Consider the following 14,982-nt stretch of genomic DNA (forward strand, 5'->3'; position numbering starts at 1 on the left):
GATTAACATGAGTATAGATCTCAGGACTAGAAGACATTTCAAACCTTTAAGTCTTTTTTACAGCTAAGTAAGCCAAAACTCAAGCTGAAGAACTTGTTCAAAATTATGTTGTTAGTTCCAAGGACAGGCTTAGAGCATTGTTAAAGTCCTCGATGATACAACTTATTCAATCAACAAATGTTCATGTAGCACTTACTATGTATTCAAGTCTGTGCTTGACTCTCAATAAATACTAGCATAAAAGTCCATGGCAGGCATTACTAATTGATCACCACGCTCTTTTCTGCTGAACCCTGAGCCTCAGAACCCCATCCAACAGGGGTATGCTAGCCAGTAATTTAATGCAAGTTCTATTGGTGGTCCACAGACTTAGATATTTCCTTTAATTAGTTCTTCTCTAATTTATTTGAAATGAAAAAAAAAAAAAAAAAACATTGCTGGCCAGGACTCAGGAGTAACCCAAATGTTCAAAGGAAGGTCCTCCATCAAGCCCCACAGCAGAGGTGTAGCTTTTGTGGTGCTGATGAAGTTCATGTCAACCGGATTCATTGTCTAGCTGCCAAAGGTGAGCAGGGTAACACCTCTTTATAGAACCATTTTAGAAGCTGCAATGTGTGTTCTTACATTCACTTCTCCAGGACCTCACAGTCCAGTGAGCCAGGTACAGATGTGCCTAAGCCCCAGGTCAAAACTCTGAGATCTGCCTCCCAAGACAATGACAACAGCAGCCCAGTTTGGTCCATTAAACATGGTCATCTGGGTTAGTACAAGGTTCCCTGCTCAGCTTACGGAACGAGGGATCGAGTGAACAGAGAATCACTGTAGGCAGTCAAGCATTAAAGCAGCTTACAGCTTAGACAGAGAGAAGTGGTTGAGGGGAAGGTAGGAAGGGAGTGTCCAGAATTAATGACCCTTTTTATGGTGAACTTGATACCAAATGTGGCACTATCCCAATAGTCTGCTTGTTATCTTGGTTATGGGAACATCCCTGAGGCCTCTTCCAAGCATTCAACCATTCAACAAATATTATGTGAGCACTTGTGATGTGTCAGGCATTGTGCTAGGCCCTGGGAAAAAAGAGGTAAGAAAGTCCATACCCTTGGAAAACCTGCAGTCTGGAAAATGAACACAGACACATAAATAAAAGAGGGTTATAGACTATGAAGTGACCCTGGGTAGGCAAATGGTTAAGTGCTTCACTACTGGACTAGCTGAAAGGTTAGTGGTTCGAACCCACCCAGAGGCACCTTGGAAGATAGGCCTGGTGATCTGCTTCCGAAAAGTCACAGCCTTGAAAACCCTGTGAAGCAATTCTACTCTGCACACATGGAATTTCCATGAGTTGGAATCGATTCAACACCAGCTAACAACAAAAATGGATGGTGAAAGAAGTAACTCTGAAATTAGGAGGTTTCAACCAAAGAAACCATATTGGGGACCAGGACTGGCTATATAATTTGTGAGTCCCAGGGCAAAATAAAAACGTCAGGCCCCTAATTAAAAAATATATTGAGAATTTCAAGATGGTGACAGTAGAGCACTAAACCGAGCATGGACCCTTCTGAGTGCAAGGCCCTGTGGGACTACGCAGGTGGCAAGCTCTTGAGTTGGCCCTGTTAGAAACTCTGGTCTCCAGAAAGATAAGGACTAACCCTGAGAATACCAAACTCAATGTTTATGAAAGGAAAAGTGGTCAGATAACTCCGAGTAACCTCTGTATTTTACTGCAGTAAAGATAACTGCATATGAGACTGCGTATTTTGGTGACACTCTCAGTCCTGCCTGTATAGCCCCTGAACTCGGCAGGGGACTCAACCATATCTCACAATGGAGCGCCTCAGGTTCACAAACAAGTGCTTCCGTGAGAGCTAATTCTGTGCCTGGCTTTGGAGGCTGTTCACTAGCCAAGATGAGTCCTCAGCAATGTCTGAGTGCAGCCAGACACCCTGAGTTCAGATGCAGGTGCATCCACTGGAAGGGGAAGAGCTAGGCCTTTAAAAGGCAGTAAATTATCGTTCTTGCACCTGATACACACTGTATAAATAAACACCAGCTGGTTCCTGAAAATGCATGCCTTGGTCCACTGGGAAACCAAGATCAGCAAATGTTCTTTAATATGTTAACAACTCCAATAAGAGTGAAGAGTGCTTAATTAAAGAAGCAATTAGCTTTATACGCAGGAATGAACACATGGATGAACATATATGTAATGAATATATACATCAATAACTTTGGGTTTATAAGCTTGGAGTTTGAAAGGGAATACTTCTTGGCTTGTAAGGGGGAACTCAATTCTCCCCACCCTCTTACTCCACCTCAGGAAGGGGAGTGTTGAATGTGAGTGGATTTAATGCCATAAGTGAGCCACGGTGTGAAGGGGTGGAACTTTCGATGTGACTACCAGCGAGGTTAAAAGCTCTGCCTCCCCATGGCTAGTCTCTTTGGATTTCTATCTTTTTTTGCTGTTGCCTTTCTTGGATCTTTTCTTTAATCTGTTCAGCTCATATGGTAAGAGAGATCTGGGGTGACCATTTGCTTGGGAAGGATGCCCACCCTGGCTAAAGCCAGCTCTGCTCTGGTTTCTCTAGAGAAATGCCATCTTTCCTTTGTTCTTTGAGTTTGCCCTTCTTGCTTTCCCTTGCCATGGACTTGGTAACATCTAAAGGCCAGGATTCATAGTTTAGGCCTAGTGGAAAGAACCTAAATCTGCTGTTATGCTGGGTCTTGTGCCAGAGGTACAAAAGGAGGGTTTTGACCCACACGTAGTCAAGCCCAACTAACAGGGCTAAAGAATTCGATGGCTTATAGTAATAAACTGGAAACCCCAGGTGGCATAATGGTTAAGTGCTACTGCTGCTAACCAAAAGGTCAGCAGTTTGAATCCATCAGGTGCTCCTTGGAAACCCTATGGGGCAGTTCTACTCTGTCCTATAGGGTCACTATGAGTTGGAATCGACTTGACAGCAATGGGGTTTTTTTTTTATTATTATTAGTAATAAACCTTATATGTGTCTGAAAGCTCCTTTCTGCCTAGCTCCCTCATGGTTCTATGGAAGAGGCTGAGCACTTTCTATCTTGGAAACAAGGCCAGTATTACTTAGGAGCACCATGCCCTTTCATGGAGCTAAATCAAGATTTCTAGCACCTCATGACTTATCTTAATTCAATTTAATTCAACAAGCACTTAAGAGCCTAATATGGGCAAAGCACCATCTAATCAGAAACAAATTTTTATTGTAGCTTGTGAAGAAATGCATTTATTTTGACTTGTTTATGGCAATCGTTAATTAGTTAGCATTACATACGAAGTGCTGTTTTGCATAAAATTGATCTCAGTCTTTTAAAAAACCAAAGCAGAAGCAGGTACCATGCATCAGAATGAGCCAGCTCAACTTAAGGGGGAACCAAAGAGCATTTGATTAAAATTGCTGAGCAAAGTTAGTTCCATCTCTGCCCTTCCTATCCACTTCTCAGATGCCCTGCCTCCCTTTTTCCTCCGATTCTCAGCAACAGCCCAAGGTCTGCACAAAACATGCTACCACCTGGAGGTCACAGACTCTGTTTCACATTCTTATTCTTTCCCATTCAATTCAGTCTTCTAGAGACCTGGCTTCTAATTGTTTATACTGTACCCTTTGAAATTCTTGTTCTATTGCCAAAAATAAAAATAAAAAAATCTCAGACACTCTTAACCTTTTTACTCAGTACTTCCTCTGCTTCCTGGCTTTAACTGAAACATGGATTTCCCTGGGGATCTCTGCGTCCCTTGCAGTCCTCTCAAGCAGAGGCAGCCCATTCTTGTACACACGCTCTCTTCGGTGGCCGGAAGTACTTCCTTCTGGTTCTTCACTGCTCTTTCACATTCTTTCAAAAACCCCTTCGTTTCTAAAAATGTATTTTAATCAGCTTCCCATCTTTATTGGTTTCCTATTGCTGCTATAACAAATTACCATAAACTCAGAGGCTTAAAATTACACAAATTTATTGTCTTACAGTTCTGGAGGTCAGAACTGAAAATAGGTTTACCTCTGCTAATAAATATCAAGTCCCCAAGCGGCGTAAACAGTCAACCCACCCAGTGGCACCGTGAAAGAAAGGCCTAGCGATCTGCTTCCGTAAAGGTTACAGCTATGAAAACCCTATGAAGGACGGTTCTACCCCAAAGCACAGGGGTCCTCCGTGAGTTGGAATGGACTCGTTGGCAACGGGTTTGGTTTTCTTTCTTTCTTTTTTGGTGGGTTAAAATCAAGATGTTGGCAGGGCTATGTTCCTTCCAGAGGCTCTATAGGAGAATATGTTTCCTTGACTTTTCCAGCTTCTAGAGGTTGCTTGCATTCATTGCTTAGTGACTCTTCCCCCATCTTCAAAGTCAGCAGTCGCATTCCTCTGACCTCTGCTTCTGCCGTCACATCTCCTTCTCTGGCTCCTCTGCTTTCCTCTTCCATCTTTTACGAATGCTTGTTATTACATTAGCCCCACTCAGATAATCTAGGATAATTTCCCCATTTCAAAATCCTCGACTTCATTACATCTACAAAATCCCTTTTGCCAGGCAAGACAGCATATTCACGGGTTCCAGGGATTAGGACACGGACACTTTTGGGGGTCATTATTTTGCCAGTACCCCACCCCTCTCTCTGCCCCTACAGCTCCCATCTACAGAAAACCCAGCTCTTCCCCTTGTATTTGAGGCTTTCTGATGCGGAGATCTCTTTATTTAGTCCTTCCATCGTTCTTGGCAATGTCTAGCCTGATCTCTTGATTCTTCGATCTGTTTATGTCATTCACCTTACCCTTGTTGTTGTCAGGTTTTGTCCAGTAATTCGTGACTCATAGCGACCCTACGTACAACAGAATGAAACACTGCTCAGCCCTGCGCCACCCTCACAATCATTTTTATGCTTGAGCCCATCGTTGCAGTCACTGTATCAATCCATCTGGTTGAGCGTCTTCCGCTTTTTCTCTGACCTACCCTTGTAGGTCTCTCTTTTTTGGCAACCCTGGACCTTGTCATCACTCAAATTTGAGCCTCCTCAAGCTCTTTTTCAGAAATCTTACTTAGACCATGGTCTCCTCTTCTTCACCTGTTTCCATTAAACCTGCTCTTTGACTTCATTAACATCTCTGGTCTACAAATTCCAACCTGTCAACAAGTATCCTCTCTGGTTAATTCCTTCAATGACATATTTATCAGCAACTCATTTTCCTTCACCTCTTTAGGCTCCTTTCGCAACTCACCCAGCTCCTGGAAGAATCAGGCTGTTAGCTCTATCTGTGCCATGCGCAGCCTTTGGAGTAGTGTGGGAGACAGTCCTATTACTGCACTGTCTCATACCCCTAAAAGCTCAGGTCCTCATGCTGTTTGAGAAAAGTGTTTCCCAAAGGGTAGTGTGCATATCCCTGGTAGTATTCAAAAAGATTTTGGGGAATAACAAATTTTATTCCAGGGGCTATGTTTTTTTTTTTTTACATTTGTTTTCCATTTGTGTCAAGGGATACTGGCTTTCCTTTTAATGATATAATATAAAATTTCCTTTAAATATAAGTAGCTTTATTAATTTGTAAGTTAATTTTATTAATTTATTTTTAATTAATTAATTTGTAAGTTAATTTTAAAAATTAAGCTAAATTGCTGGTGGTATATGGATATGGAAAAAAATCATAAAGACAGTATAGGAATGGTCATGTTGAAAAACACCAGGCCAAAGGGAAGGAGATGGTTTCTCTAAAAGAAAAATCCAGAGGAATAAAATCTGACGACTCCATTGCCACCCCCACGAGGAGGAACCATGACCCATGGGCATGAACATCTGACTATCTGACAGGTGTGGTCCATAGTGGAGATGGATGCACAACACATCACAAACTGATGGCAGCAGTCATATTATCTAGGTGATCCTTCTCGTTCAGAGTTCACTCTTCCTGGCAAAATTTTTATTGTGATTAGGCTTTACCTATAAGTTATCAGGCTGTCAATAGCAAAAGACGAACATTTAGCTTGCTTGGTAATTTATTGTTGTTGTTGTGTGCCATTGAGTCAATTCCAACTCATAGCGACCCCATATAACAGAGAAGAACTACTCCACAGAGTTTTCTTGACTGTGATCTTTACAGGGGAGCCCTGGTGACACAGTAGTTAAGAGCTTGGCTGCTAACCCAAAGGTCGGCAGTTTGAATTCACCAGCCACTCTTTGGAAACTCTATGGGGCAGTTCTACTGTGTCCTAGAGGGAGGGTCACTATGAATCAGAATTGACTCTATGGCAACCGATTTGGTTTCTGTTAATCTTTACAGAAGCAGATTGTCAGGTTTTTCTCTAGTGGAGAAAAACCTGTACTTTAGGTGAAGGTTTACAGAACAAACTAGTTTCTCATCAAACAGTACACACATTGTTCTATGACATTGGTTAACAACCCCACAACATGTCAGCACTCTCCCTTCTCAACCCTGGGTTCCTTATTAACAGCTTCCCTGTTCCCTTCTGCTTTCCAGTCCCTGCCCCAGAGCTGGGGCGCCCCTTTAGCCTTGTTTTATTCCATGGGCCTGTTCAATCTTTGGCTGAAGGGTGGACCTCAGGAGTGACCTCATTACTGAGCTGAAAGGGTGTCCGGGGGCCATACTCTCAGAGTTTCTCCAGTCTCTGTCAGGCCAGCAAGTCTGGCCTTTCTTTTGGAGTTAGAATATTGCTCTACATTTTTCTCCAGCTCTGTCAGGAACCCTCTATTGTGATCCCTGTGAGAGCTGTCAGTGCTGGTAGCCGGGCACCATCTCATTGTACTAGACTCAGACTGGTAGAGCCCATGGTTGATGTGGTCCATTAGTCCTTTGGAGTAATCTTTCCCTTGTATTTTTAGTTTTCTTCATTCTTCCTTGCTCCTGAAGGGGCGAGACCAGTGGAGTATCCTAGATGGACTCTCACAGGCTTTTTAAGACCCCACATCCTACTTACCAAAGTAGAACGTAGAGCATATTCTTTATAAATTATGTTATGCCAATTGAGCTGGATATTCCTGGAGAGCATGGTCCCCACAGCCCTTAGCCCAGGAATTCGGTCCCTCAGGAGTTTGGATGTGTCTGTGGCCCTACCATGACCTTGCCTTGTACAGGTTGTGCAGGCTTCCCCAGTATTGTGTACTGTTTTACCCTTCACCAAAGTTTCCACTTATCTATTGTCTAGTAAGTGTTTTTCCATCTTCACCCCTCCCCTCCCTCATAACCATCAAAGATTGTTTCTTTTTGTATGGAAAGCTTTTCATCAGTATTTACAGTAGTGGTCTCATACAATATTTGTCCTTTTGTGATTGACTTATTTCACTCAGTATAATGCCCTCCAGATTCACCCATGTTATGAGATGCTTCACAGATTCATTGTTAATCTTTATTGTTGTGTAATACTCCATTGTATATACGTACCACAGTTTGTTTATCCATTCATCTGTTGATGGGCATCTAGGTTGTTTCCATCTTTTTGCTATTGTGAACAATGCTGCAATGAACATGGGTGTGCATATGTCTATTCATGTGACAGCTCTTATTTCTCTAGGATATATTCTTAGGCGTGGGATTTGAACCGCCAATCTTTTAGTTAGTACTTAACAGTTGCGCCATCAGAGCTCCTTGGTAGTTTATCACTCGATGCAAATTAATTAATCAGTGTTCTGGTTTTTACACATAAACTCATGGGAACTTGGACATTTGTGTTGGCAACTCTGTTTCTGAGCTTACAAGACTGAGTTTGCAAGACCTTGGCTGAAGGTGAATTTGCCAAGGTGACGTCACCCTGTACGCTTGTCTACATGGCCAATCTTCCTTCCTCAGGTTCCTTCTGACCTTGTTGTATGGCTTTCACACCAAACCACAGCCTCATGTTCTCCTCAACATTTTACAGTCTGCCTCTGGTCCAGCTTTTTACTACGACTGCTCTTGGGAAGTGGTCTTCCAATCGTCTGATTTGGGCTTATTTTCAGGTCTCATCCCCATTGACGCCTCTTATCTTTGGATGCTTTTGAGCATTTGATGCCTTCCATCTGGCTCCCAAGACAACATTTTTTCTTGGTTCTCTGTCAAATTTTTGACAAAGTCTGTTTCCTGCACATACTCACTTCTGCTTGTCCCTTACACATAGATGTTTCCATGGTAGAGAGAAGAGAATAGGGCTCTGGTATCAGACCACTTGGGTTCAAATCTACTCATTGGCTGTCTGAACTTGTGCAAGTTATTAAATCTCTCTAAGCCTCAGGTTATTCATCTGAAAAAACAAAGGTAACAAAAAAAAGGAGTTGCCTTCGAGTTGATTTTGACTCATGGCAACCCCATGTATGTCAGAGTAGAACTATGCACTATTATAGGCTTTTCAGTGGCTGATTTTTCCAAAGCAGATCACCAGGACTTTCTTCCAAGGCAGCTCTGGGTAGACTCAAACCTCCAACTTTTGGGTTAGCAGCCAAGCGCATTAACCATTTGCACCTTCCAGGGACTCCTTTAAACAGAACTGCTGACCGCATTAAATGAAATAATCCATATAAAGTACAGGGCTTGGCATATGATAAACACTCAGTAAGTGATAGCTGGTTTTTCTTCCTCAATCACATTCACAGCTTATATTACCTTATGAAATAATAAAATGAACTGTTCCAGTCTTAAGATCACTCCTAAACTTCAAATTGGTATTGTAACTGCCTGCTGACATCTCCTACAGCTTCTTCACACTGGGCATGTCTAAGACTGAACTCATCAACACACTTCTATCCACTGTGCCCCATCTTCACCAAACATTTTTTACCATTATTCCTTAATGGTTAATAGTGTTATAATTCACCCAGCCATCCAAGCCAAAAAATTCGAAGTAATTCTCACGTCGTACCTTTCCCATGTTTCTTCCCTCTCTGGCCACTAAACCTAGAATTCTTTCCCAAATATGGTTCCCTTTTCAGGCCCCCTCCATGGCCTTTAGTTCAGACCCCCACTGGACTATTGCAAATGCTTCCTAAAAGTCTCTTTCTCATTCTAATTTATCTTCTACCATATTATGAGTGTTTTAACTTAAAAAAAAAAAAAAAAAGTCTGATATTACTCCTTTGCTTACTAGTTGCTGCATGATCAACTCTAGGCCTTTCACATTCTGATTACAATTTGCTTCCTTACCCCCTACTCACCACCACACACCCTACCCCTACCTAATGCACTACCATTTGCTGTCAATTCTGACTCATGGTGACCCCATGTGTGTCAGAGTAGAACTGTGCTCTGTAGGGTTTTCAATGGCTGATTTTTCAGAAGTAGATTGCCAAGGCCTTTCTTGTGAGTCAACTCTGGGTAGACTTGAACCACCAACCTTTTGGTTAGCAGCTGAGCACTTAACCATTACCTCCTGCACCAAGGCCGTGATAAATGCCTTGCTGTTTCTCACTGCATCTTGCCCTTGTCTGAGCCTTCTGTTTCCTCAGCCTAGAATGCCTCTTCTCTTCTAGCCAACTCCTACTGAGCTTCAGTGCTCACCTCAACATCCCCTCTTTGTGTCATTTCCTCTGGATCAGAATGCCAATGATATAATTATCTGCAACATATAATTATTTTTTATCATTTAACATTTTATGTCCCATTAGAACATGGCTTATTATGCAAATCCAACTGCATTCTCAAAAGCATACCAACTCCACATACTCCAAGGCTGATATAACCCATTTAACCTAAGAAGTAGCGAATGTCAGCTTTTTCAAGGGGCTCCAAGCTGTACATCGTTGATAATCAGAATCCTTGGACCCCTGTGTGAATTGGCTCAGAAATGCGTTTCTATCCTGCAGTAGCACAAATATACTCTAGAGGTGATACCACAGAGAGGAAAAGCAGAGAAAGCAGGTGGGAAATGTGGAGCAACCTTTTGTTTATTAATCCTTAGAGGCAATGCTAACAAGGCTACCAAATGTGTGAGCTAAATTAGTTTGAAATAATCAAATACTTTCCAATTTTCTCCTGTTGAGCATTCCTCCTCCCTTTGCTAGATTCAAAAAATCATAGGAAAAAACGAGATGATATATGTTAAGTCAGTCAAGGTGCTTCCGAAGAAAAAGGCAGATAATATGCACATGACATTTGATATGTGGATTAGAGAAGCGTCACTCTGTGTTTTATGGGGCCACTGTTTACATAAAGAATTTCTTAAAACTTGTAGGTAGATAAGATGACCAAGTAGCTGAGTACAAGAATCATGATGTTTAATCAATGCTTACAACTTTACAAAATATCACCTTGTTATGTAAATAGCCCACTGAGAAGGAGGGCTTACAGAAATGGAGTTCAATGTTGCAGTGAATTAAAATTTAAAGCCAGGTTAATCTGACACATGTTTAATAATGTGCATCATAATGGTGGTGTTTGAAAATTAAGAATAAATGGGACAGAGTAGAACTGCCCCCTAGGGTTTGCAAGGAGCGGCTGGTAGATTCAAACTGCTAACCTTTTTGGTTTGCAGCTTGAGCCCTTAACCACTGCACCACTAGGGATCCTTTAATTACAGTAGCCCCCCGTTATCCATGGGGATATGTTCCCAGACCTCCCAGTGGATGCCTTAAACTGAAGATAGTACTGAATTCTTCCATGTTTTATGCCCTGGTGCCTCCTTTGCACTTTTGTGAATGTAGGTTCTACAGTGTTGGGCATTTTATTCCAGAAGAGCATGGTTTCATCACAATTGAAGTCTTGCTTTGGATGGTTTCCTTTCTCCTTAGTGGCAACAGCTTCTTCATCGGTAGACACAGCCTCTCCAGTAATTTTTATATTTTTTCAATCCAAACCTATTCCTGAATCTGTGTAACCATCCCTTACTTGCAGCAAATGGCTTGGTGTCACTCATTTTAGGAGATCCTTTGCTGAAGTTTTGGCATAGGCTCAATGATTTCTAGTGCAACATGTTGCCAGTCAATCAAACCATGTTTTCTGTTCATGGCTTCTACCCACAAATTTAATGCTTTTTCCATCTTAAATAAGCGCTTATCACGTACCATGGCTGTAACTTCTGCAGTTTGAGGTGCGACAGCAAAACTAGTGTGAATTTCTTTTTCATTCTGCACAATTTCTCAGTAGAAGAGTCATTCTTACTGCAGATCTTAGCAACCTTACCATATCATTTTTTTTTTCCTTACTAAGTCAAGAACTCTCACCTCTTCACTTAAAGGAAACACTTTAAGGCCTCTCTTTGGCATATCCGAATTGCCAGTATCACTACTCTCGTGCTTTGGGGCCATTAATAAATAAGTGTTACCCGATCACAAGCACTGTAATACCAAGACAGTCTATCTGATAACCTAGACAGCTACTAAGTGACTAACAGGTGGGTAGCGTATACAGCGTGGATACACTGGACAAAGGGATGATTCAAGTCCCGGGAGGGATGGAGCAGGACGGCGTGAGATTTCATCATGCTACTCAGAACAGTGCACAAATTAAAACTTATGAATTATTTATTTCTGGAATTTTTCATATAATATTTTTGGGCCGTGGTTGACCATGGTTAACTGAACTACAGATAAGGGGGGAATATTGTAGTACCTTACATGGTCTAATCAAGAATGTCTACGTTCAGCTGTGAAGGAAGTCAGGCGAACAGTAGCTAAGCAGCCTCTTCTGCTGGGAAGACTTTGAATTCCAGGACCTAGTGTTCAGAGCAGTTGACGGTTTTCTTGGCCCAACGAGGACATCCTGGCCCTGTTTCTCAGAGGCCTCTGGACAGTATGGACACTGATATCTGGGCCTTTTTTGTCTGGAATCTCTCCATCTCTCTTCCCTGTCTCAGTAAGTGCTTCTCATACTTCAGATTTCAGCTCAGGTAACATCTAGATCCACCACCATCTGTCAGTTTGTTGTATGTGGTGGCTTGGTGTTGCTGTGATGCTGAAAGCTATGCCACTGGTATTTCAAGTACCTTCAGGGTCACCCATGCTAGATGGGTTTCAGTGGAGCCTCCAAACTAAGACAAACTGAGAAGAAAGACCTGACAATCTACTTCTGAAAATTAGTCAGTGAAAACCCTATGGATTACAACAGAACATTGTCCAACTCACTTGCTTTGGATACATCATCAGGAAGGATCAATTGCTGGAGGAGAACATCATATTTGATGAAGTAGAGGGCCAGCAAGGGTGAGTAAGACCCCTGGTAGATGAACTGGCACAATAACCCTAACAATAGGCTTAAACATGCCGGTGATCGTGAATATAGCTTAGGACCAGGCAAAGTTTTGTTCAACAGAAGGTTGAACATAAGGTCGCCATGAGTTGGAGTTGACTCAACAGCAGCTATCTAGCTATCATCTAGATGCATTTACTTATTTAATCCTCATGGCAGCCTCAAGAGGTAGGGGAACAAGTCCTGAATTTCTGTATCAGAACAGGACTTCTAACACATATAAACTTATTTCTTTCTGTCTTTTAGGCAGGAGGAAAGTTTGATGAACAGTAGAATTGGCCAGAACAGGAAGGGCTGAGACTCTGGTGCAACAAAGGCAGTCTAACAAGGAAGTAGAGGGTGTTATGTGGAGATTCAGGTGACAGGAGGTGGCCTAGGAGGGCAGGCTGTTGGCCGGACTGGAGGAAATCCTGACAGGTGGAACCAGAACCATGATGAAGAGGCTGGGAGATATGAATCATGTGTAGGTCTAGTCAGGCTAGACCTAAAGAGTCTCCCCAAAGATGCTGTATCAGGACCCCAGCCAAGCAGTCTAGGTCTAGTCTTAGAGGGACTGGGGTCCCAAGTTAGATGCAATGGTAGGGATCCAGTTGTTGGAAAGTGGGTACAAGGTCAGTGCAGAGCCTCAAGCAAGACTGACCAGATGCCGCCCAACCTGGTCTGAAAACTTGGAGCTCGTTAAACTGGAATCCTCATTCGTTGCTGGTGGAAATATAAAATGGTACAGCCACTGTGGAAAATGGTTTGGTGGTTCCTCAAAAAGTTGAACATAGAATTATCATACGACCAGCAATCTCAATCCTAGGTGTATACCCAGAAGAAGTAAAGGCAGGAAAGCAAACAGAAACCTACATACCAATGCTCATTGCAGCACTTTTCACAAAAGCTGAAAGATGGAAACAACCTAAATGTCTATCAACTGATGAATGGAAACGAAATGTGGTATATACACATGATGAAATACTACACAGTGAAGTGCAATGGATGGCTTTTATATGGCCTTTCTCGCCATGGTCCTGTAACTCCCACCCAAGTGATTGGGTGGGACTGTAAAACTAAGGTAATTGTGGCCCACCAAGGGGATTGGATAGCTTGCAAATAAGGCAAATAAAATTCATGGCACCTGTGTGGGGGTAGGACAATGCAAATAAAGTCTGTGGAACACTAACGAAGGAATTGGTTGGTTTTGCCATCCTGTTAGGCTTAAAATGAGCCATCCAAGAGGTGGGAAGAGAGGATCTCACTACCACCAAGAAAGAAGAGCCAAGAGCAGAATGTGTTCTTTGCTCCTGGGATTCCTTTCACTGAGAAGCTCATGGAATTAGAAATGTTGGCAGGAAAGATCGGCCAGAGAGACTGGCAGGAGATGGTGTGGTGGGCTTCCTGGCCCACAAAATGAGAAAGCTGAGTAGCTTCCTGGCCCATGAAGTGAGAAAGCCGAGAAAGCTGGGTAGGAGGCTTACTGAAGGAGTAGGGTGCCTCTGGGCACTTGGTGATAGGTTTTCTGACCCACGGAGCTAGAGCTGGGCACGTTCAGCCAAAGCTTGCTGGCAGAGTGTGGTGCCTTAGGGCACACATCAGCAGAGCTAAAAGAGCTTTGTAACACTTGCCCAAGCAAAGGCAAAGGGGCCAGACAGAGGCCTGCCTGTGGGGACTGCTGAGAAGAGGCTGTCCTGATGGTAGAACTGTATCCTGAGCATTTCTGGACCTGAATTGTATCCTGTTACTTCCCTAATAAACCCCCTAATCCTCATTATGGCCCATGAGTTCTGTGTGGCCATTGCAACAAATTACCGAGCTCAGCCGAGAAGTAGAGAGTGCTGTGGGAGGGACGAATGGTCTCAGAATTGGTAAACATGGTGGAGAGAGGAGGTACCTCTGACTTCCACCTCATACAAAGTAGCCTCAGACTATTGATCTTGATTCTCCTTCCCCCTTGTGAAGTCAGAGGAGGTCAGACGTTGTCCCAACACCATTTTTACACACAGCCATAAAGAGAAACGAAGTCCTGTTGCCACAACACGGATGAACCTTGAAAACATGCTGAGTGAAAAAAGTCAGCCACACTGACAGGGAACACAACAGAGAACCCCTGAGGGAGCAGGAGAACAGTGGGATGCAGACCCAAATTCTCGTTAAAAGACCAGACTTAATGGGTCTGACTGAGACTAGAAGGACGCTGGTGGTCATGGCCCCCAGACCTTCTGTTGGCCTAGGACAAGAACCATTCCCGAAGCCAACTCTTCAGACAGGGATTGGACTGGACAATGGGATGGAGAGGGTTGCTGGTGAGGAGTGAGCTTCTTGGATCAGGTGGACACTTGCGACTACGTTGGCATCTCCTGTCTGTAGGGGAGATGAGGGGTAGAGGGGGTGAGAAGCTGGCAGAATGGACATGAAAAGAGAGAGTGGAGGGAGGGAGCGGTCTGTTTCATTGGGGGAGAGCAATTGGGAGTATATAGCAACGTGTATATTAGTTTTTGTGTGAGAGACTGACTTGATTTGTAAATGTTCACTTAAGGCACAATAAAAATTAAAAACAAAACACACACACACAAAAAAAAAGTCAGCCACAAAAGGACAAATATTGTGCCATCTCACTTAAATGAAATAAGCAAATATGTAGAAACCAAAGATTATTCATGGTTACCGGGGGTGGAAGGGAGGGGAAAAAGGAGAGTTTTTGCTTAGGGAATACTGAGGTTATGTTAATGGTGGTGGAATACTTGGGAAAAGATAGCAAAAAATGGTTGCACTACTTGAAGAATGTAATCAGTGACACTGAATTGTACATGTGGA

The sequence above is a fragment of the Elephas maximus genome, chromosome 4 (genome assembly GCF_024166365.1).
Source record: "Elephas maximus indicus isolate mEleMax1 chromosome 4, mEleMax1 primary haplotype, whole genome shotgun sequence".
Lineage (NCBI taxonomy): Eukaryota > Metazoa > Chordata > Mammalia > Proboscidea > Elephantidae > Elephas > Elephas maximus.